Here is a 21,999-nt window from a genome sequence, read left to right on the forward strand (position 1 = left end):
GTTAATTTTAATCCTGTCAATTTCTATTACAAAGATTAGGGCGTTTCTTATCTCCATTCCAGGGAGTAAAGATTATGTAGCTTAAGCATGATTGTTTGTAGTTGAAGTGATTAACTACCTGCCTGGCACTTAGTTAAGGAGTTTCATCCCCTCCCTAACTTCAGGGAAAAATTCCTACCTGGGGAAACAACCTTTCTAGGAGAGGCATCCCCTCCCTGACTTCAGGGAAAAGTTCCTACCTGGGGAAACAACCTTTCTCGGAGAGGTGACCTTGGTTAAAACACACAGCGCTAAGGGGAGCAAACATATTAAGAACAGTATGCTATATACGCCAGGTCCCTTGAAACATATGCTGTGCAGATGTTTCTTTCCTGCAGCGACTGTGTCAAGCAGCAAGGATGGACCGGCTTCCGGCAGGTGTGTTTTGCTTCCCTGTCTTCTAATTTGCTAATTTGGTCCTCCGCTTCTCCCAGTCTACTGTTGAAACTTTCCACTGTGTTTTTTTATTGTAGCTACATCACTCTATTTCTTCTTGATTCTTACATAAGTTGTTGATTTTTTCATCCATCCAGTTTATGAACTGTATTACCATTATTCTGAATTATTTTTCTGACATATTGCATGCCTACATTTGACTTAGTTGCTTTTCTGGTGATTCCTCCTTTTATTTCCTTTGGGGGTTTCTTTGTCTCCCCATTTTTGCTCTCACCAAAGGATCTAGGTGTCGAGTCATTCAGGGGCTGCACCTTGGGTGGCAGTGGCTCCTTGGGTGGTGCTGCTCCATGTGTGGTTGCATCAGTGGCTACTCCTCAGTTGGCGGCAGCTCCTCGGGTGGGTGCTGTTCACAGCAGTGGTGGCTCTTCTGGCTGGCCGGGGTAGGTTGCTCATGCAGCTGCTGCTCCTCAGATGGGGGCGGGCTGCTCACAAGGCTGTTGCTCCTCAGACTGGGGAGGGCTGCTCACACTGCTGGTGCTCCTGGGTCAGGGAAGGCTACTCTTGAACTGCTGCTCCTTGGATGGGGGCAGGCTGCTCACGAAGCTGCTGTTCCTCAGATGGGGAAGGGGCGCTCACATAGCTGCCACTCCTTGAATTTGGGCAGTCTCCTCATGTGGCTGTTGCTCCTCATATGTGGGCAGGCTGACCACAAGGCTGCTGGTCCTTGGATGGGGGTGGGCTACACGCAAGCCTGTTGCTCCTCAGATGGTGGGTGGGCTCCTCACACTGCTGCTGCTCCTTGGACAAGAGTGGGCTGCTCACATGGCTGCTGCTTGTGTGGTCACATTTCCCTGGGCTGAAGTGTTGGTCCAGTCAGAAGGGAGCATGCTTCAGGACTCACAGGAGCCTGCACCCAAGGTGGCTGTAGTCTCCGTGACCATGGGACCACAGCCAAGGCAAAAGGTCCTTGGCATGGGTGTCTGTAGAGTCCTGTGTGTTATCTGAGAACACCAAAAATAAACTAAAAATGGATAAAGGTCTTAAACATAAGATGGGAAACCATAAAAATATTAGAGGAATCCATAGGCAGCAAAATCTCAGACATATGCCAAAGCAATATCTTCACTGATACAGCTCCTAGGGCAATGGAAACTAAAGAGAAAATAAACAAATGGGACTACATCAAAATAAAAAGCTTTTGTACAGCAAAAAAAAACCACATCAACAAAACAACAAGAAAGCCCACTGTATGGGAAAACATATTTTCCAATGTGATCACTGATAAGGGTTTAATCTCCAACATTTATAGGGACCTCATATAACTTAACAAAAGGAAGATAAACAATCTAATTAAAAAATGGGGGTATGGGAGGCCAGGGGAAGGTCAAGGGGGGAAAAGGGAGACATATGTAATACTCTTTGTGATACTTTAAGCAATAAAACAAAATTTAAAAAAATGGGCAACAGACATAAGTAGATACCTTACAAAAAAAGACATAAGGAAGGCCAAGAGACATATCAAAACATGCTCAAAGTCACTAATCATCTGAGAGATGCAAATCAAAACGATAATGCAGCACCATCTCACACCTGTCAGAATGGCAATCATCAACAAATCAACAGATGACAAGTGCTGGCAAGAATGCAGAGAAAAAGGAACCCTCATGAACTGTTGGTGGGAATGCAGACTGGTGCAGCCACTGTGGAGAACAGTATGGAGTTTCCTCAAAAAACTAAAAATGGAACTGCCATTTAACCCAGTGACCCCACTTCTAGAAATATATCCCAAGAAATTAGAAACATCAATCAGAAAGGATATATGCACGCCTATGTTCATAGCAGTGCAATTTACCATAGCTAAGATTTGGAAACAGCCTAAGTACCTATCAGCAGATGAGTGGATTAAAAAACTGTGGTACATCTACACAATGGAATACTACCCTGTGGTAAAAAAGAAGGAATTCTTACCATCTACAACAGCATGGGTGGAACTGGAGAGCATTATGCTAAGTGAAATAAGCTAGTCAGAGAAAGATAAATATCACATGATCTCACTCATTTGTGGAATATAATGAACAACATAAACTGATGAACAAAAACTGACCCAGAGACAGAGAAGCATTGATCAGATCGTCAAACCTCAGAGGGAAGGTAGGGGAGGGTGGAGGTAATGGGAGAGATCAACCAAAAGACTTGTATGCATGCATATAAGCTTAACCAATGAACACAGATATCAGGGGTGTGAGGACATGAGTGGGAGGGTGGCGGGGCCATGGGGGGATAAGGACACATATGCAATACCTTAATCAATAAAAAAAGAAAAGTTAAAAAAGTCATATATCATTACTTCCACTTTATTATTTTTGTTAGAAGCAATTTACTAAGTCTAGCCCACATTCAAAGGGAGAGGAATTATATTGCACCTTTTGATTGGAGGAGTGTCAAGTAAAACGTGGACATATTTTAAAACTGCCACAGACCTTTCAGAAAGGGATACTATGGGAGAGAGGTAATTAAAGGAATCCATGTGCCTACTTGATGATCATTTACCTGCCTCTTAATTACATGACTAAAATGAACTTGTATATCTATTCTTCAATACTTGAAGTAAGACCTACTGTAGTGAAAAAGGCCAAGTGAATGCCTCTGATATAATGAACCATATCAGCCAATATGATCTATCAAAAATACCTCATCCCAAGTGGAAATGGCTGAAATAAGTGGTACATTCAAAGACAAATTAATTAGCATAGCCCCTACAAATACTGGATTAGTCGTGGAGGAAAACAAATAGGAGACCCAATTGAAGATGTTGGGCTGGACATGGCATCTTTGTCAGAGAAGATTATTATGGAATGTAGAATGTGCTTTGGGGCTCCTACTCTAGTGAATACATCCCTATCATAAAGGCAGATCAGAAATGGTTCATATTCAATTAAAACTAGCATGAGTTTATATTAATGGTCTTTTCCCAGGTGTCAGTTTAACTATAATTCCCTAAGTAATAATAACAATCCTATCTAATAATAGACAAACATGGTAATTGACCATACCTTCGCTACACCTCCCATTGGCTAATCAGCATGATATGCAAATTAACCACCAACAAATATGGCAGCTAATTTTCATATTGCAGGCAGGGTGGGACAGTGCAAGCCACCAGCGCGCTGCCATCCAGGAAAGCCCCACCCCAAAAGCCCCAGAAGCCACCTGATATGGTAGTAACTCTATCAGTAAGCACTCTGAAAGTCAGTGGCATAAATGCACCAATTAAAAGACAGATTAAAAGGGTGAATCAAAAACAAAACCCACTTTAAATATAAAGACACGTATAGATTAAAAGTAAATGAATTAAGCTGCAGCTTGTTTTGCTCAGTGGATAGAGCATTGACCTGTGGACTGAAGGGTCCCAGGTTTGATTCCAGTTAAGGGCATGTACCTCAGTTGCTGACTAGATCCGCAGTTCCTATCAAAGCATGTGCAGGAGTCAACCAATCAATGTGTCTCTCCCTTTCCCTTCACTCTCTCTAAAATTCAATGGGAAAATATCCTTGGGTGAAGATTAACAAAAATAAAGTAAATGGATTAAGTAACATTAAAGAGATTATAAGAAGAATATATTCCAAATTTATTAGTTGTATAATGGTTATGTTTAAATTATTAACACCTAAGAAATTGTGTGAAGGGTACATATAATATGCTGTAGTATTTTATAGTGTTTTTATACATGTATGAGGTCATTTCAAATTAAAATATTGAAAAATTAAAAATTAATAAAATATTAATTAAAATGTATCTGCATTATGTGAGAAATCTAATTGCTTCTAGCATAATTTATTAAATTGTGGTATAATTTACAATGGTTCAACTAAAAAATATCTTAATTCTAAGTGATATAATAGAAAATATATAATAGTGCAGTTATAAGCACTTATCTGAAAATAAAAATTCAAAGAAGTGAATTTAAAGAAGGGATTTGCCAAAGAAAATATATGCACAACCCATGGACACAGACAACAGTATGGTGATGGCCAGAGAGAAGTGGGGGGCAAGAGCTGGTTAGAGGTGGCAAAAGGGGGGAAATAGGGACATCCTATATCCTATCTAATAATAGACAAACATGATAATTGACCGTACCTTTGCTACTCTTCCCATTGGCTAATCAGGGTGATATGCAAATTAACTGCCAACAAAGATGGTGGTTAACCGCCAACAAATTAACTATGTATGCAGTTAATTTGAATACGTAGGCGCAATGCTGGGAGGTGAAAGGGGAAGGATGGAAGAAGCTGCCTGCCACTGATGGTGATTGGAAACCCAGACGGCAGGCAAGAGCCGGGTGGAAGGGCAAAGGCGGCCCTGGGGGTTTTCAGAGAAGTACCTGTATTTTTCTTTTCAAAGTACCTGTATTTTTAATAATTTCTTGACATGGTAAAAGAATTTTACATTACAATCCAAGGGTGGTGGGGTGAGGAGAAGGAGGAGCAGAACAATCCAACAAACAAAAAGGGAAACAGAAATTCACGGTGGAAGGGATTTGAAGGGTGGGTAGGAACATTGCCCAACTAAAATGCAGGGAGTACGCCTGAGCGAGAGGTGGTCTGGCGGGGGTGGAAGGGACTGGTGATCGGTGTTAAAGGTGGCTCCTGGCGCCACTCCCCTGTCCTGTCCAGCAGTGCGCAGGCGCGGAGGGCTCCCTTGTCAGTTGGCACCGCGTGCGGGTTGCTTGCTCTGTGGCGGCGGCTGGTCTTCGGCATCATGAGCGGCTTCAGCAGCGAGGAGCGCGCCGCACCCTTCTCCCTCGAGTACTGAGTCTTCTTCAAAAATGAAAAGGGACAATATATATCTCCATTTCATGATATTCCAATTTATGCAGATAAGGATGTGTTCAACATGGTAGTTGAAGTACCACGCTGGTCTAATGCAAAAATGGAGATTGCTACAAAGGACCCTTTAAACCCAATTAAACAAGATGTGAAAAAAGGAAAACTCTTATGTTGCAAATGTGTTCCCTTATAAACGATATATCTGGAACTATGGTGCCATCCCTCAGACTTGGGAAGACCCTGGACACAATGACAAACACACTGGTTGTTGTGGCGACAATGACCCAATTGATGTCTGTGAAACTGGAAGCAAGGTCTGTGCAAGAGGTGAAATAATCCGGGTGAAAGTTCTGGGCATATTGGCTATGATTGACGAAGGGGAAACTGACTGGAAAGTGATTGCCATCAATGCGGATGACCCCGATGCAGCCGATTATAATGATATTAATGATGTCAAGCGGCTGAAACCTGGCTACCTGGAAGCTACTGTGGACTGGTTCAGAAGGTACAAGGTTCCTGATGGAAAACCAGAGAACCAGTTTTCTTTCAATGAGGAATTTAAAGATAAGGATTTTGCAACTGCCATTATTAAAAGCACTCATGACTATTGGAGAGCATTAGTGACAAAGAAAACTGATGGAAAAGGTATCAGTTGCATGAATACTACAGTGTCTGAGAGCCCCTTCAAGTGTGATCCCGATGCTGCCAAAGCCATTGTGGATGCTTTACCACCACCATGTGAATCTGCCTGCACAATACCTGCAGATGTGGATAAATGGTTCCATCACCAGAAAAACTAAGAAAATTTCTCTGGAATACAAGCTGATATTACTGCATCATACTCATCTGGAAGTATTAGATGCAAAAGTAGTGGCTTTTCTAAGCTTTAAATTTATAGAACTAATCTAACTAACAAAGGAAATTCTGCTGTGACCAATCCAATATATTTAGTGTGTTATCCATATGAAAGCATTTTTCATTTCAGCCAAGATAACTTTTAGCACATGCTTAAATATCAAAGCAGTTATTGGAATTTGGAAGTCATTTGTGAATAAATGTGCGAGATATTGGATGTATATGTTAAAAAAAATAAAAAAAAATAAAATGCAATTGGTTTGTTACTGAGTACTATTCATGGGAAGACAACATCCTGGCTCCTTCTCTATAGAGCATATTGGGAGTAAAAATGATGCATCTTGGTCGAAATATGATTGGGGTTGGAAGACAGACAGAGAAAGAAGAAGTCAGAAATAGACACTGAGAGAGTCACTGGCTGGCTGGCTGCAAATACTGACTCTCCAGTAGTGATAGAATAAAAAAGTGGGGGATATCTCTGGAAGATTCAAGAGATAGGGGGCAACTCTTTTATGGTTTTGACTTGCCCAGCAGATATCCACATACACACATGTACATGTCTATGTTTGCGTGCACACACATATACACATAACTGACTGCCCTCCCTGGAAGCACAGAAGAAGAAGAAGCTGCCAGAAGAAGAAGCCACCCACCTTTGGCCCGGGAACCAGCGCCTGCGGCTGGCTGTAGCCCAGGAGCCGGACAAGCCACCTGCCTGAGGTCCCAAGCTGCAGCGACCTGGAGAAGCTGCCAGCCCTGTGGTCCAGGGCTCCAGCACCTGTGGCCAGGGAAATAGTTTCCCTCTTCTCTTACTGCAGTCATTACTTCAATATTCCCCTTCTGAATTTCTCTCCTGTGCTGCAATCCAACTCCACTTTTCATCGGAAGGATACGGAACAGAGAGAGCAGTGTTAAAAGCTTACATTTTTAAGCCGGTAAGGTTAGTACTTAAACATATAAATGGAAAACTAGAGTCCTCCCTAAGGTCACAAAGGCTACAAAGGACAGGGACAGCGCATGACCTATTATGTCCAGCAATCCATATGGGGACTGAAAACTTTTCAATGATGACAATTAGTGAAGATATGAATCAACTAAAATAGTTGACAGGGACAATTCTTTCATCTTTGAAAATATCTACATCAAATCTGTTTAAAGAGATTTTCATCTGCATAATATAACACATTCTGAAAAGACCACCACCACCACCAATGTGGTCAGTGTTGTGCCGATAAATGTTTAATAACTGAGGGACACCCCCCGAGTGCCCAAATTTTTGTGCACCAGGCTACTAGTTATATATAAAAACTAGAGGCCCAGTGCACGAATTCGTGCACGGGTGGGGTCCGGCCAACCCAGCCCGGATCAGAGCAGATCAGGGCCAGGCCTGTCAGGAGGAGGAGATGGCAGGAGGTTGGAGGGCAGGCCTGCCCCCGATTGGGGTAGGGGGGCCAATCAGGGTCAGAGCTGGCTGGGGGGAGGGGTCGTGCAGGGGGTTGGCCAGCCACCCCGCCCCCCACCAGGGTGGGAGAGTTCTCTCAGGGGCAGGGCCAACTGGGGGGAGAGGCCGCGGGGGGGCCCATCCCCTGATCAGGCTGGTTCATTGGCTGCAGTGGACATCAGAGCAAACAGTGGTTCTGGTCATTATGGCATTCCAGTCGCTGTTTTTTTGTATATATAGATTAAGACCCCTAATGTTTGGCAGAAAAAAAAAATATATAGACTTAGACCATCTGGGCATTCTGCACATCCTTGTTCTAGTCCAATATATCAGACATCATTTCCCCTGGTACCCTATTCCAAGGTTAATTTATATGGTATGCCATGTCTGAAAAATCAAATACTTTATAAATCCAATAGTTGTGATGGCCTAGGACCTGCAGGTAGGAAGTAATCCTACCTTTTAGTAATCAGGTGTCCAAATTACACATTTACTCTCCATGGTCATTTACTATTTAATATACTTTAAGAGTTATCACAGATTATTTTTCAATCACAGTATATTGACTTTTTCATATAATTGAATTACATAACAATGTGCTTTTGGCCAGTTGTTTCTTTCACTGCATATCAGGCCAATGGTAACAACAGACATGGCTCTTCTTCAGAGAAAATTGTTGCCTACGATGTGTTAGCAGTTTGTTTAAGAATTGTAATGATAATTGCTCATTGAATGCTTTCATCAAATTATGTATGAGGAATAAAATAAAAATATAAACTACTTTTAGAAATTTTAATGTGTGAATATGAGAAAATATTTACCCTCAGTACTGTTGCATCTCTAGGTCAGAATGCTGGAATTATTCTAATTAATCAATTTATGGGTTTTTTTAAGCCTCACCTGAGGAATGAGGATATTTTTCCCATTGATTTTTAAAGAGAATGGAAATGAGTGGGGAGGGTGAGAGACAAGGAGGAGAGAGAGAAATATCAATGTGAGAGAGACACATTGATTGGTTGCCTCTGGCTTGCACCCTGACTGGGGCTAGGGACTCAACCTGCAATCAAGGCATGTGCCCCTGAGTGGGAATTGAACCCAAGATCCTTCAGTCTGCAGGCTGACACTTCAATCACTGTGCAAAACTGGCCAGGGCTCAATTTATGTGTTTTTACCAAACATATACTTATTTATTTTATTTTATTATTTTTTTTAATTTTCAGGTGTGATTTATTACTCATCTACTTGCCTCTATATTCACATGCCTCTCTCAACTTAATGACAACTAAGTTGAGGTCATTTTCTTTCTTTATTTTTAAATTTATCTTTATTGTTGAAAGTATTATAGAAGTCCCCTTACACACGCCCATTAACCCCCTCCACCCCACACTTGCCCCCCCAGGCCTACCTTTAAATGATCACATAATAAATACTTTCTAAGCCTTGATTCCTATGCTAAACTGATCTATAGAGAGATTTGAACAAGTTGACATGTTTATTTGGTAGACTGGTGATTCAAATATATTTTAACTAGTCATAATTTTACTCACAAATTGTACAGTAGGGTGGAAAACAATTTTATTTGAAAAACCTAAAGGGCAACTATTATGGTTGAATAACTTGTATGATGCACAAGTCTGCATTGCCGTTCACCTGAGAGTCCATATGAATTCTGGATTTCTGTGTGCCCCAACTTGCATAATTATATTTGGTGGCCTTATAAATCAAGACAGAGCTTGGCATTTTTCAGAAAGGGAAACTAAAATTATAAATGGAATGGAGGATATGTTTTACCAAAAGAAAAGGCAAAACAAACTAACACATCAATAGCAACAAACCAACAACAGCTCTAGAAAACTGAAGTCTGAGAATACTTTGATCTAGAAAATCACTAGAGTCATGGTTAGAATAATAAAATTGACATTAACCACCAAATTTCAGGACATTTAGAAGTAGAGTTTAAACCACGAAGATAATTATACATTCATTTAAGACAAATACAGAGTTGGTAGGATTAAGCAGAATTAATATGCATTATTGTTAAATTATTATGAAAGATTCAATTATTTTTCTACTTTTTCCTTTATGATTATTAAAATATGCACTGTCACACTCTAGTCTTTGGAGTCTATGCTAGAGTTAGAATTCATGCTCATATGACAATTATTTTCATTTAAAAATCTTAATAGTATTGTAAACTGTAGGTTGTGTAAAGAACACTCACAATTTCAGGAATTAAGATCATACATGAGACAGACTTTGACCTTGTTGGATGAAAATGATTTCAACTGTCAGGGAAATAAGGATGTAGAATATTTTACACATAGGTGTACAAAAGAAACACCATAAGTGTCTATGTAAAGTATTGCTCTAATTTTGACAAATAAAAACATATGTATGTCATGAGGATGGTGATAATTAGGGGATGGAATGCCAAAAGTATATGTTGATTAAAATGTTGCTTTTTTTATATCTTCAGATATGCATTCAACTAGTCTTTTTGAAGTTATAATTATTTTTATTAATATTATGCCTGGTGCCAGTGGGTGACAAATAAGTAATAAGTACTGCTGTATTGTTACAGGTAAGGAAACCCATGCTCAAGAAGTTGAAATAATGTGCCAGTGTTGACACAACTAGTGAAGGCAGAGTAGGGAACACCAGGTTCACAAACAAATGAGTGTGAATTCTCAGAGGAGAAAGTCTTTCTAGCCAAAATGTTGAGTTGGATGTGACTTTGAAGAGACGTATTCTTTAGCTTCCTAGGTCCCTCCTATTGTTGGCATCCCAAATATGCCATTAGCTTTCTTTTTTTATTGAATACTAGAAGCCCAGTACAGGAAACCTTGCCTGAGCCCTGAGCTGCTGCCAAGAGCCACCCTACCCCACTGCCAGGAGCTGCCAGGAGCCAGGCTTTTCTCAGCAGTACCTCCAGTCAGAACTGAGGACATTGGGCAAGCTGGAAGAGGAACACATGGTGATCATTCTAGTGAGAGACACTGCCTAGCGTGGACCTCTTTTCCAGCTCCACATTTGTGTCATAAAAGCAGTTATTTTAAAATCTGACCCGCTGCCTCAGTCCTACCCGCTTTCTTTGAATTTTCTGTGCCAGGAGCTGCAAGTAGCCCCGCTGCTTACGGGTGAGGGGTTGGGGGAGAGAGGGACTGAGAGGTAGACAATGCACCTCATGGTGACCAGTCATCGTTTGATCTTTGTGGTCCCTAATATTGGATATATATATATATCCTATCTAATAAAAGACAAATAGGGTAATTAACTGTACCTCCGATACGCTTCCCATTGGCTAATCAGGCAACCAAGATGACGGTTAACCGCCAACAAAGATGGCGGCTAATTTGCATACTGCAGGCAGGGTGGGACAGTGCCATCCAGGCCTGCTATCTGCGACCCGGGCAGCAGGTGGTCCGTATGGGACCCAACCCAGGGCTGGCAGGCGGCACCACAGCGATCCACCACCAGCCACTCCCACAAACAGCCCTCCCGTGGGGATCCAAGGCTGGCGGGTGCTAAGCACAGATCTGCCACTGGCTACGCCCACAAACGGCCCTAGAGCACCCATCTGCCAACACGCACACCCGGGCTGCCTTTGCCCTGCTCAAACTATGCAGCTGGGAGAGGGGAGTGGGGCCGCTGGGAGCAGGATGGGAATTTCCTGGGGTTTGCGTCAGGCAGCCCAGAGCAGAGTGTGAACTATCCCAACCGGTAGTTGCTTGCTCATTCACTTACTTGCTCATTCATTCACTCATTCACTCACTCAGCAAACCCTCTCAAGTCCCTGGCACCAGGCCAGGTACTGAAGTTGAAGCAGGATAAGACAGAGCTATGTCCTCAAGATGTTAGTAATTCAGTATGCAGCCAGGAGAGGGGCGCCAGGCCGCTTGGAGAAGAGCGGGAACTTTCCCAGGGTGGGCTTCGGGTGGCCTGGAGTGGGGCCGGAACTTCTGTCGTGTTGCCATGGCGATGCGGCAGAAGTTCCCCCCCTTAGCTGCTTGCTCATTCATTCACTCATTCACTCACTCATTATTCACTCACTCATCAAACCCTCTCAGGTCCCTGGCACAAGGCCAGGCAATGAAGGTGAAGCAGAATAAGACAGAGCTATGTCCTTAAGATGTTAGTAATTCAGTAGGGCGAAGCAGGCACATGAACGAGGCAGTTGTATGCACAGATACAGTGTACTGGGTCCAGTGAGGGCTGTAACTAACGCCGACTTTGTTCTCTTGATAAAATGGGGCCTCGGGAGCCAGGTTGCCCCAAGCCTGTAGGCCTATGCCTAGGCCAGGAGTGGCTGGGGTCCTGGAACATGACAGAGGGTGCAGGTTGGGCTGAGGGGTCTGGCCCCACCCCTCACCCTCAGCCTCGAGTGCACAAATTTTTGTGCACTGAGCTACTAATATATTATATATATATATATATATATATATATATATATATCCAAATATATATATATCCAAATATATATATATATATCAAAAAATATATATATATCCAAATATATATATATATATGTGTGTATATATATATATATATATATATATGATATTACTTAATAAAATTATATAAGTTCAGGTGTACAATTTTATAATAGACTCGATTAGTTTTTAATTCTGTTAAAAACCTATAAAGTGTTTAATAAATGTTTTAATTATGCATAGGTAAACCACAGGTGTTTTGTTAGTGATAAAATGAGGTGTCAGGTAAATCTTAATAATTGTGTTGATGACTCTATGATGACTTCTCCCTTCTAAACTGCTCCTCTCACAGCTCACTGAGATTATACAGGCTCAGTGAAACAGAGTGGGAGGTTGGACCAAGAATTAACAATTGGCTGAACCAAAAATTGTAATAGGAGAAATAAGTCACCTAACTCCCCAAGACAATAGACTGAGCTAATAGTTAATTTCTCTCTCAAAGATATGAAGGATCCTGAATGGAGACAATGTATAATGTAGCAAGACCCCCCAGATTCAGGGGCTGAGAAGAGTCCAAAAAACTTTGGACATTGTTCACTAAAAGTTATAGAGGTGTGATCACACATCATATCTTCTATCAAGGAACAAGGTTCCATGGGAAGGAGTATCCCTTGAGAACAGCAGTTTACTTAATTCCACTGATGGAAATGAGGAGTCTAAATTTGATGTAGTCTGTGGAGAAAAAGATGGTTGTGTTTTATTAATAATAAAGACAAGCGAATCAGTCCTCCTATCCGGCCAATCCACCCTTCTGCCTGTCATTCATATCCTATGAGATGTATCTTATATTATGAGTATAGGGACATTTGCACCTGCAATACTCAGCTCTAGGGTAGAAATCACCCAGTTAAAACCTGCCAGTGCCTGGCCAGCATGGCTCAGTGGTTGACTGTCGACCTATAAACCAGGAAGTCAAGGTTCAATTCCTCTCTCTCTCTCTCTCTCTCTCTCTCTCTCTCTCTCTCTCTCTCTCCCTTCCTCTCTGAAATCAAAGAAAATGCATTTTTAAAAACATAAAACCTGCCAGCAATGTGTATTTAATTGCAAATAAAGATGGGAAGGCTCCTTTGTTGGGTAAAATATTTCCTTTATAGAAATATACTATTCTGAAGTTGTGAAGCTAGAGACAACAAAGTGTCTTCTATTCTACACAATAATTTGTAGTGGCTCCCAAATTTGGTGTTCATGAGAATAACATGAATAGTTTGTCAAAAATACTGACAACCTACCACTCTGATTCAATATGTAGGATTTGAGAATAAACATCTGAATTAAAAAAAAACTTTTATGATTCAACTTTATGTCAAAATATAAGAAAATCCTAATCAATTTTATCTTCATTATTTGCAAAGTAATTTTTTCTGAGAACTTGAAGTCATGTGTTTTTTTTTTTAAAAAAAAACAACTAAATTTTATCTCTCTTTTTTTTCCTTCTAAGATTATAAGTGAAGACTACTCTTTCATGTGGAGGAATCAAGATGGCTTCTGTAATGTTGTGTCAAACTGAGAGCTTAGGATAAAGCAGTTTATTTAGGAAACATGTGGAGTGCCTTGGCGAATGCATTTGGGAAGCAATCATACCGTATGTACAGTTTTAAGTTGGCTGTGTTATTGTTGCTGTTGTTGGTGGTGGTGGTAGTGTTCCTATCCCAAGTCTTTAGTAAGGTTTCACAGACATTTATTTTACAACTCTGCTTTAGGAAACAAAAATCTAAACATGTGACCATGGGTGAAAAAAAGCAATAGGAGAGGAGCAATAACAGATCAGGGAAAATCAGTATCAAGCCAAGAGGTGATGTACAATTTAGAGAAGTAGAATCCCAAAAAGTGACAACCCAAAGTCAGGACTTCTTTGTGGAACATGCAAGAATACCTTTGGGATCTCTATAAAATCACTGCAAAGAGAATCTGGTAAAGTCTGATGTTCCAAAGTCAAGTGGCATGAGGGCTTACATTACCATTTGGGCATTTGATAAGGATGTGATTCTTAAATACTGGAGAAGTTAGGAAAATATGCATAGCATCTGTAATTACTTGGGGTAATGCTAACCAGTGAGGTGGGAGATAAGTTGTGAAGGAAGGTATAATGAAAATGTCACAACTTTGGTTTAGGATCTCATCAATCCCATAAGGAAGCAAAATTTGAACTTTTAGAAAATGCATTTGGCTTTTTAAATCACTACATAGATATGATGTTACATTCCATAAATTTGGTCATTGGTGACATAACACCAGCAGCTTCAAAGCCTGAGAGGTGTCATTCAAATCAATGCTACATGCAAGAGTATCACGATAACTCGCTTAAGTTTCACTACTAGTTAGTTTGTCAAATGAAAAGTGTGCATTCTCAATCTCGACTGAAATGTTGACATCTGCCTTTCCCTTATATCATTGAAGGAAAATATAAGAAAATACTTTTTCTTTTAGAGAAATCCTTCAGGAGGGACTCAGAAAAATTGTGAGTGGAGAGGAAAAATAGTTAGCTAGCCAGATCAAGCCAAATTAATGAGGCAATCAAAACTCAGTCTCCAATATTCATCCATCTATCCATCAATCCATCCATCATCCACCCATTCATACTTTCATTCTTTAAAATGTTTTGTTATTGTTGTAGTTGCTGTTCTTGTTTTTGCCTGCTCTGTGCTAAGCACTATTCTTAGTTTCCCTGGAACAATTTTGCTGTCCATCCTCCTTCCACCATAATCTTTATGATCTTATCTAACTTCATGGTTTTATAAACAAACTGTATACTGATGAGTACCTCCAGCTTGGCCTTTAGATTTCTCCCATGAAAGTCTTATATATTCAACCAATTCTCCAACATCTGTACTTATATATTTAATCAGCATCTTGCAGTCAACAAGTCCAAATTAGAACTGTTGAATTTCTCCCTTCTAAACTGCTCCTCTCACAGCTCTCCCCATATCGGTTAATAACAACTTCATACTAGTTATCCAGTCCTAAATCTTGGAGTCATCCTACCTTGAATCTTCTCTTTCTCTTAGACCACTGTTTCAAATATATCAGAAAATCCTGTCACCATTTCTAAACTGAGCCACCAACATAATCCTCCTGGATTATTTCAATTGCTAATTTCACATGCATAGTGCATATACATATGTATGTGTTCATATCATTCAACCAATAGCAGTGATGATACTTAGTTTCCATATTGTAAAACAGTTTAAACAACCAACCAACCAGTTGTCTACTATTTCATACAATGTTCAAAATATATGTAACTCCCTAAGATGATTTTCTGTTCTATTTATCTAATATTCAAATTTTATGTAACCATAAAAATATTCTAGATTTATTACATTCAATAAAGGGTGAGGAAAAAGTAAGCTTACAGTTTTTCATATAGAAAATAAGACAATAATTAATAAATAATAATACTTAAAATAATAATAACAATGAACTGTTTTGCATACTCACAGCTGTAAATCTACTTTTGCCTCACTCTGTATTCAAATTGTATAATGTCACATAAAAATTCAAGAATAAAAATTTAAGCAGGAGAGAAGAAAGTGGTAGTCAAAAAAGCAGACGTGTTTTGCACCTCCTTCAAGGGCCAGCCTGGAAAAGCAACTGAATCAGAGAACATCCACCCAGAGTTAATAAATTAGACACAACTGAGGAGACAATTTTCAATAAGGAAGGGCAGAGGATGCCTGGAGAATGGTAGGAGTGGGGATCTGGACTGGAAGGGGACGCCCAGCCCCCTGGCCAAGAGGGTGAGATGAAGGCTCATTGCACCAAAGCTACATCCCTTGGTGACAAGTGTAATACCCGATTGTGAAAAGGAAACCCCGCAGACCTGCTGACACCCAGAGAATATAGACCTGGGACCACAGTTTCAGAGGGCTGCACCCTGAAAGACAGCCTGAAAAGTGCCTGTGCAGCGTGGTGCTGGGATGGGGGGGGTGGTGGTGGAGAAATTTGCAGTTTCATGGTTGTTTTGCTTTCATTTTGTCTTTGATTTTATTCAATAAACCCAGCATATAGGACTTTCCAGCTGCAAAAATTCACCCAGAGCTCTGGTGAAGGAGAATCAACAATTTGTAGAACCAGAGGAGAGGCTAGGGAGGGAGGGAGGGCAATGAGACATGGCCAAGGCTCTTCCTAACCCTCCAAACCCAAGCAGTCATTTCTCCCCAGAGGAGCTAGCCCCTCTCAGTGGTCTCAAGGCAGGGAATACAACCTGCCACACCCTGCCTGCCTTTTGAGCTATACAAAGGAAACAAAGGCTCTGAATAGCCCCCAAGAGCCCTCAGTGGCTTGGTTGATAGAGGGACCGGTCTGCTCCACTATTCTGGGAATCAGACTGATAAAAGCTTCAGGTTGGAAACCAACCACACTGGTCTCCATACAAGGATCTCTCATCAACAAAGGCCAGAGTAATATTTTGGGCCAATTGTGGAGGAGTCGACCAGAGTCTGGAAAAATACATCCATCTGATCCATGGATAGTGCAATAGCACCAACCCCACCTAAAGCCCTGACAGAAACAGATGATTAAGTGATTAAGATTGACAGTTGGCAGACAGGCAAAGCAGGAAGATTGATCCTGCATGCTTTCAGCAAAGGCCTATGGAGAAAGACACAAGCAGAGAAGAAGTGGACCTCCAAAGACAGTGCCAGATAGTGGTCAGCACCTAAATACCTAACAGGGACCCCAAAATTGGCAGACAGAACAGAAGAGTGTGGTCCTAAACCAGCCCACATGGGGCATTAAAACATGGCTGAAGCAAACAATATTTTATTTATTTATGTATTTATTTATTTATTTCATTTTCTTTTTAATTTTCATTATTATATTTTTATCATTTTATAATTGTTATTCTATTTTCTTTTTCCTTTTTCTTCATCACTTCTCCATTTTTCATCATGTTTTTCTTCTCCTTTCCCCACTTTAGCTCTTCTTTCATTTACCCCTTGTTAAAAAGTAATATTCTTTATCTGTTTTATTGATGTATTATTATTATTGTAGTCTCTGTTGGCTTATTCATATATGTAATTTCCTCTTCCCTACTCCATTTCCCCTTCTCTTTTCTCTTCCTGCACTACTCATTTTTTTTTTCCCCTCTCCTCCTTTGCTCTTTTCTGCTCCTAATTTTAAAATTATTTTCAATTCCTAAATTCAGGCCTATCTGCTCTCTCCTCTATTCTCCTTTTAAATAAATATATAAATAATTTTGTTTTATCTTTTACACTTATCCACTCATTCTCTTTCTCCCTCCTCTATACTAAACCGTGGTCCTTCCCCTATATATCCAATTTATTAACCTTATTTTCGGTATTTAAGCTCTGCCTCTATAGATTCCGCCCCTTCCTTTTCTTTTGGGTGTTTTTTATTTGCCCCCTTTTGTTTATTTGTTTGTTTTATTGTGTTGTCTAACAATATTCTTTCTTTTTTCTCACTATAATTTTTGCTCTCCTTTCTCTCTCCTACTTCTCTTTTCTCTGGTGGTCACTTCTATTGGAGTTATAGTTGTCTTGAGTACATTTGTATTTTGTTCCTTTTGGTTTTGTGTCTTGTGTTGTATTTTGTGCTGTTCAATCAGCACCTCCATAATGCTTGTCACTATAGGGTAGAGACCGAGCCACATAAACAGACACTCTGAGAGGAGACTCCATCCATGAACAGGACAATAACATTTAATACCCAACTACAACAAGAGAACACAAATATCTCAAGTAAGATGAATACCTAAAATATACAGCCAAGAATGCCTGAGAGACTAAACCACTGTGTCCCACAAAACATCTACTACATAAGAAAAATTCATAAAATCTGGGTGGCATAGCAATTTGATCTAATACAGAGAAACAATCAGAAAGAAACAGCAAAGATGGGGAGACAAAGACACAATCCCCATATGAAAGAAAAGGAGGAAACACCAGAAAAGGAAATAAATGAAATGGAGGCAAGCAATATGTCATATAAAGAATTCAGAGTGATGATAATAAGGGTGCTGAAAAGACTGGATGAGAAATTCACCATTTGTGAGATTCAAAAGGAAATGAAGAATGACATAGCTGCAATAAAAAGCACAATGGATGCTTCTAGAGTAGACTAGAAGCTGAGGACTGAATCAGCAAGTTAGAAGACAAGGTAGAAAAAAACACCCAAGCAGAGCAGCAACTGGATAAAAAACTTAAAAAAGCAGCAGAGTCTAAGGGAGCTCTGGGACAACACAAAACAAACAAACAAAAAAAAATCCACATAATAGGGATGCCAGAAGGAGAGAAAGCTGAGCAAGGAAAAGAAAACCTGTTTGAAGAAATAGTGACAGAAAACTACCCTGAATTTTGGAAGAAAAAGTCACACAAGTCAAAGAAGCACACAGGGTCCCAAATAAGATAAACCCAAAAAGACCAACACCAAGATACATTGTAATCAAATTGGCAAACATCAGTGACAAAATAAGAATATTAAAGGCTGACAGAGAGAGACAGAAAGTTACCTACAAGGGATCTCCCATTATACTAGCAACTGATTTATCAACAGAAACACAACAGGCCTGAAGGGAATGGAATGAAGTATACAAAGTGATACAAGGCAAGGGACTGAATCCAAGAATACTTTATCCAGCAAGGCTATCATAAAAAATTGAAGGGAAAATCAGAAGTTTTGCAGACAAAAAAAAAAGGATAAGGGAATTTATTAACACCAAACCAGCACTGCAATAAATGCTAAAGGGACGTCTAAAAAGAACAAATACAAAGGGAAGATGGAACACAGGCATAAAGAATAAAAAATGACAAAAAATAATTACCTATCAATAATAACCTTAAGCATAAATGGATTAAATCCTCCAATCAAAAGACATAGGGTAGCTAAATGAATAAGAAAACATGACTCATATATACACTGTCTACAAGAGACCCATATTGGAACAACAGACTCACCCAGACTGAAAGTGAAGGGACGGGAAAAATTTTTCAGGCAAATGGAAATGAAAAAAAAGCTGGGGTAGCAATACTTATATTTGACAAAATTTACCTCAAAGTGAAGGCCACAACAAGAGATAAGGAAGGCCACTTCATAATATTACATGGCTCTATTCAGCAAGAAGATATAACTCTGGTAAACATATATGAACCCAGTACAGGAGCACCCAAATACATTAAAAACAAACAAACAAACAAAAACTTCTGGAAGATATCAAGGGAGAGATCATATAGTCATGGTAGGGGATTTTAATACCCCATTGACACCACTGGATAAATCCTTCAGACAAAAAAAAAAAAAAAAAAAAAAAAAAAAAAAAAAAAAAAACAGCAAAGAAACAGCATTCCTAAATGACTCACTAGATCAGGTGGAATTAATTCACATCTACTGAACATTCCTCCCCAAAGCTAAGGAATATACAATCTTCTCAATGCATCCAGCAATACATTAAAAAGATTATACACCATAACCAAGTAGGATTAATTCTGGGGATACAAGGCTGGTGCAATATCATCAAATCAAAAAACGTGATAGAACACATAGGAGACAAAGGAGGCAAGAGGATTCAATGGGGTCAAGACAGTCTCTTCAATAATTGAAAATTGGACAGATTCATGCAAAAAATAAATAAAACTAGATCACCAACTGAAAACATACAAAAAAATAAATGAAAAAAATGGATAAAAGACTTAAAGATAACACGGGAAATCATAAAAATCTTAGAAGAATCCGTAGGAAGCAAAATATCAGACATATGTCATAGAAATCTCTTTACTAATACAGTTCCTAGGGCAATGGAAACTAAAAAGAAAATAAACAAGTGGGACTACATCAAAATAAAAAGCTTCTGCACAGCAAAAGAAACCAATAAAACAACAAGGGAGTCTACTGCATGGGAGAACATCTTTGCCAATGTTACATCTGATAAGGGTTTAATATCTAAAATTTATAGGGAACTCATATAACTTAACAAAAGGAAGATAAACCAATTAAAAATGGGCAAAGAACCTAGATACTTTTCTTTTCCTTTTTTAAATATATTTTATTGATTTTTTTACAGAGAGGAAGGGAGAGGGATAGAGAGTTAGAAACATTGATGAGAGAGAAACATCAATTCAGCTGCCTCTTGCACACTCCCTACTGGGTATGTGCCCGCAACCTAGGTACATGCCCTTGACTGGAATCGAACCTGGGACCCTTGAGTCCTCAGGCCGACGCTCTATCCACTGAGCCAAACCAGTTAGGGCAAAACCTAGATACTTTTCGAAAGTGGACATACAGAAGGCCATGAGACATATGAAAACATGCTCAAAGTCACTAATCATCTAAGAGATGCAAATCAAAACAAAAATGCGTTAGCATCTCATACTTGTCAGAATGGCTACCATCAACAAATCAACAAATGACAAGTGCTGGCAAGGATGTGGATAAAAAGGAACCCTCGTGTACAGCTGGTGGGAATGTAGACTGGTGCAGGTATTGTGGAAAACAGTATGAAGTTTCCTCAAAAAATTAAAAATTGAACTTCCATTTGGCCCAGTAATCCCACTTCTAGGAATATATACCAAGAAACTAGAAACACCAATCAGAAAGGATATATGCACCCCTATGTTCATAGCAGCACAATTTACCATAGCTAAGATTTTGAAATAGCCTAAATTCCCATCAGCAGATGAGTGGATTAAAAAACAGTGGTGCATCTACACAATGGAATACTACATTGCTGTAAGAAAGAAATAACTTTTAGAATTTGCAACAGCATGGACAGACCTGGAGAGCATTATGCTCAGCAAAATAAGCCAGTTGGAGAAAGATAAATATCACATGATCTCATTCATTTGAAGAATATAATGAACAACATAAACTGATGGAAAAAATAGATCCAGAGACATAGAAGCATTGAATAGACTGTCCAACTTCAGAGGGAAGGCAGGGGAGGGTGGGGGGGTGTAAGTGATCAACCAAAAGACTTGTATCCATGCATATGACAATGATCAATGGACACAGACAATAGGGGGGGTCAATGGGGAAAAAAGGAGACATATGTAAAACTTTCAACAGTAATAAATAAGTAAATAAATATATAAATATAATTCAAGTAGTTATTTTTGCTTTTGCTCTTTCTTCTACAAGCTACGCCTACTCTCAATACCTAGGTATTCTGTTGAAACTTTAAGAACAAGTTAGTCTGTAGTAAAAACATACCTGTAGCTTGTCATCTCAGGTAGATTAAAAGACTCAATCCTTGCAAATGTTTTACAAGACTGAGTTTAAGTCCTATACATCTTTGATCTCATTCCCAAAGGCTCTTTCTTTTATTTACCTTTCTTCAGCCACACTGATCTTGTTGAACATCATTAACCAGGGATGACCTCACTTCTGGGCTTTTGTACTTTTAGTGTCCTCTTGTCAATAACTTTCCTCCTTTGACCCTATATAATAAAGAGGTAATACACAAATTGACCATCACACCATTGCACAAGATGGCCGCCCCCATGTGGTCAAAGATAGCCACCACAAGATGGCTGGCAAGGGAGGGCAGTTGTGAGCAATCAGGCCAGCAGGGGAGGGCAGTTGGGGAGGACCAGGCCTGCAGGGGAGGGCAGTTGGGGGTGATCGGGCTGGCAAGGGAGCAGTTAGGCATCAATCAGGCTGGCAGAGGAGTGGTTAGGGGTGATCAGGCTGTCTGGCAGAAACAGTTAGGTGCAACCAAGCAGGAAGGCAGCCCAGTGGTTGGGAGCCAGCAGTCCTGGATTGTGAGTGGGATGTCTGACTGCCAGTTTAGACCCGAGGGGTCCAAGATTAGAAAAGGTGCAGGCTGGGCTGAGGGACACCACCCAGTGCATGAATTTTGTGCACCATGCCTCTAGTTATAAAATGGTTTGCTCTCAGTTCCTTAAAGTTTTGCTAAAATGCCTCCCTCTTTGGAAGGCTTCTAGATGTAATGCCTCCCCCATTTCTTCTTGTTTTCTTTTTCACTGTAGTACTAATTATA

General features: G+C 40.0%; 1 pseudogene across 1 annotated transcript; it reads left to right on the forward strand.

The window, feature by feature from the left end:
* Positions 1 to 5,193: 5,193 nt before the first annotated feature.
* On the forward strand, positions 5,194 to 6,319 carry LOC308511135 (inorganic pyrophosphatase-like; annotated as a pseudogene). Its single transcript has one exon. The product of its transcript is annotated as an inorganic pyrophosphatase-like (transcript).
* The last annotated feature ends 15,680 nt before the right edge of the window (positions 6,320 to 21,999 follow it).

Source organism: Myotis nattereri (assembly GCF_964212035.1).
Source record: "Myotis nattereri genome assembly, chromosome: X".
Lineage (NCBI taxonomy): Eukaryota > Metazoa > Chordata > Mammalia > Chiroptera > Vespertilionidae > Myotis > Myotis nattereri.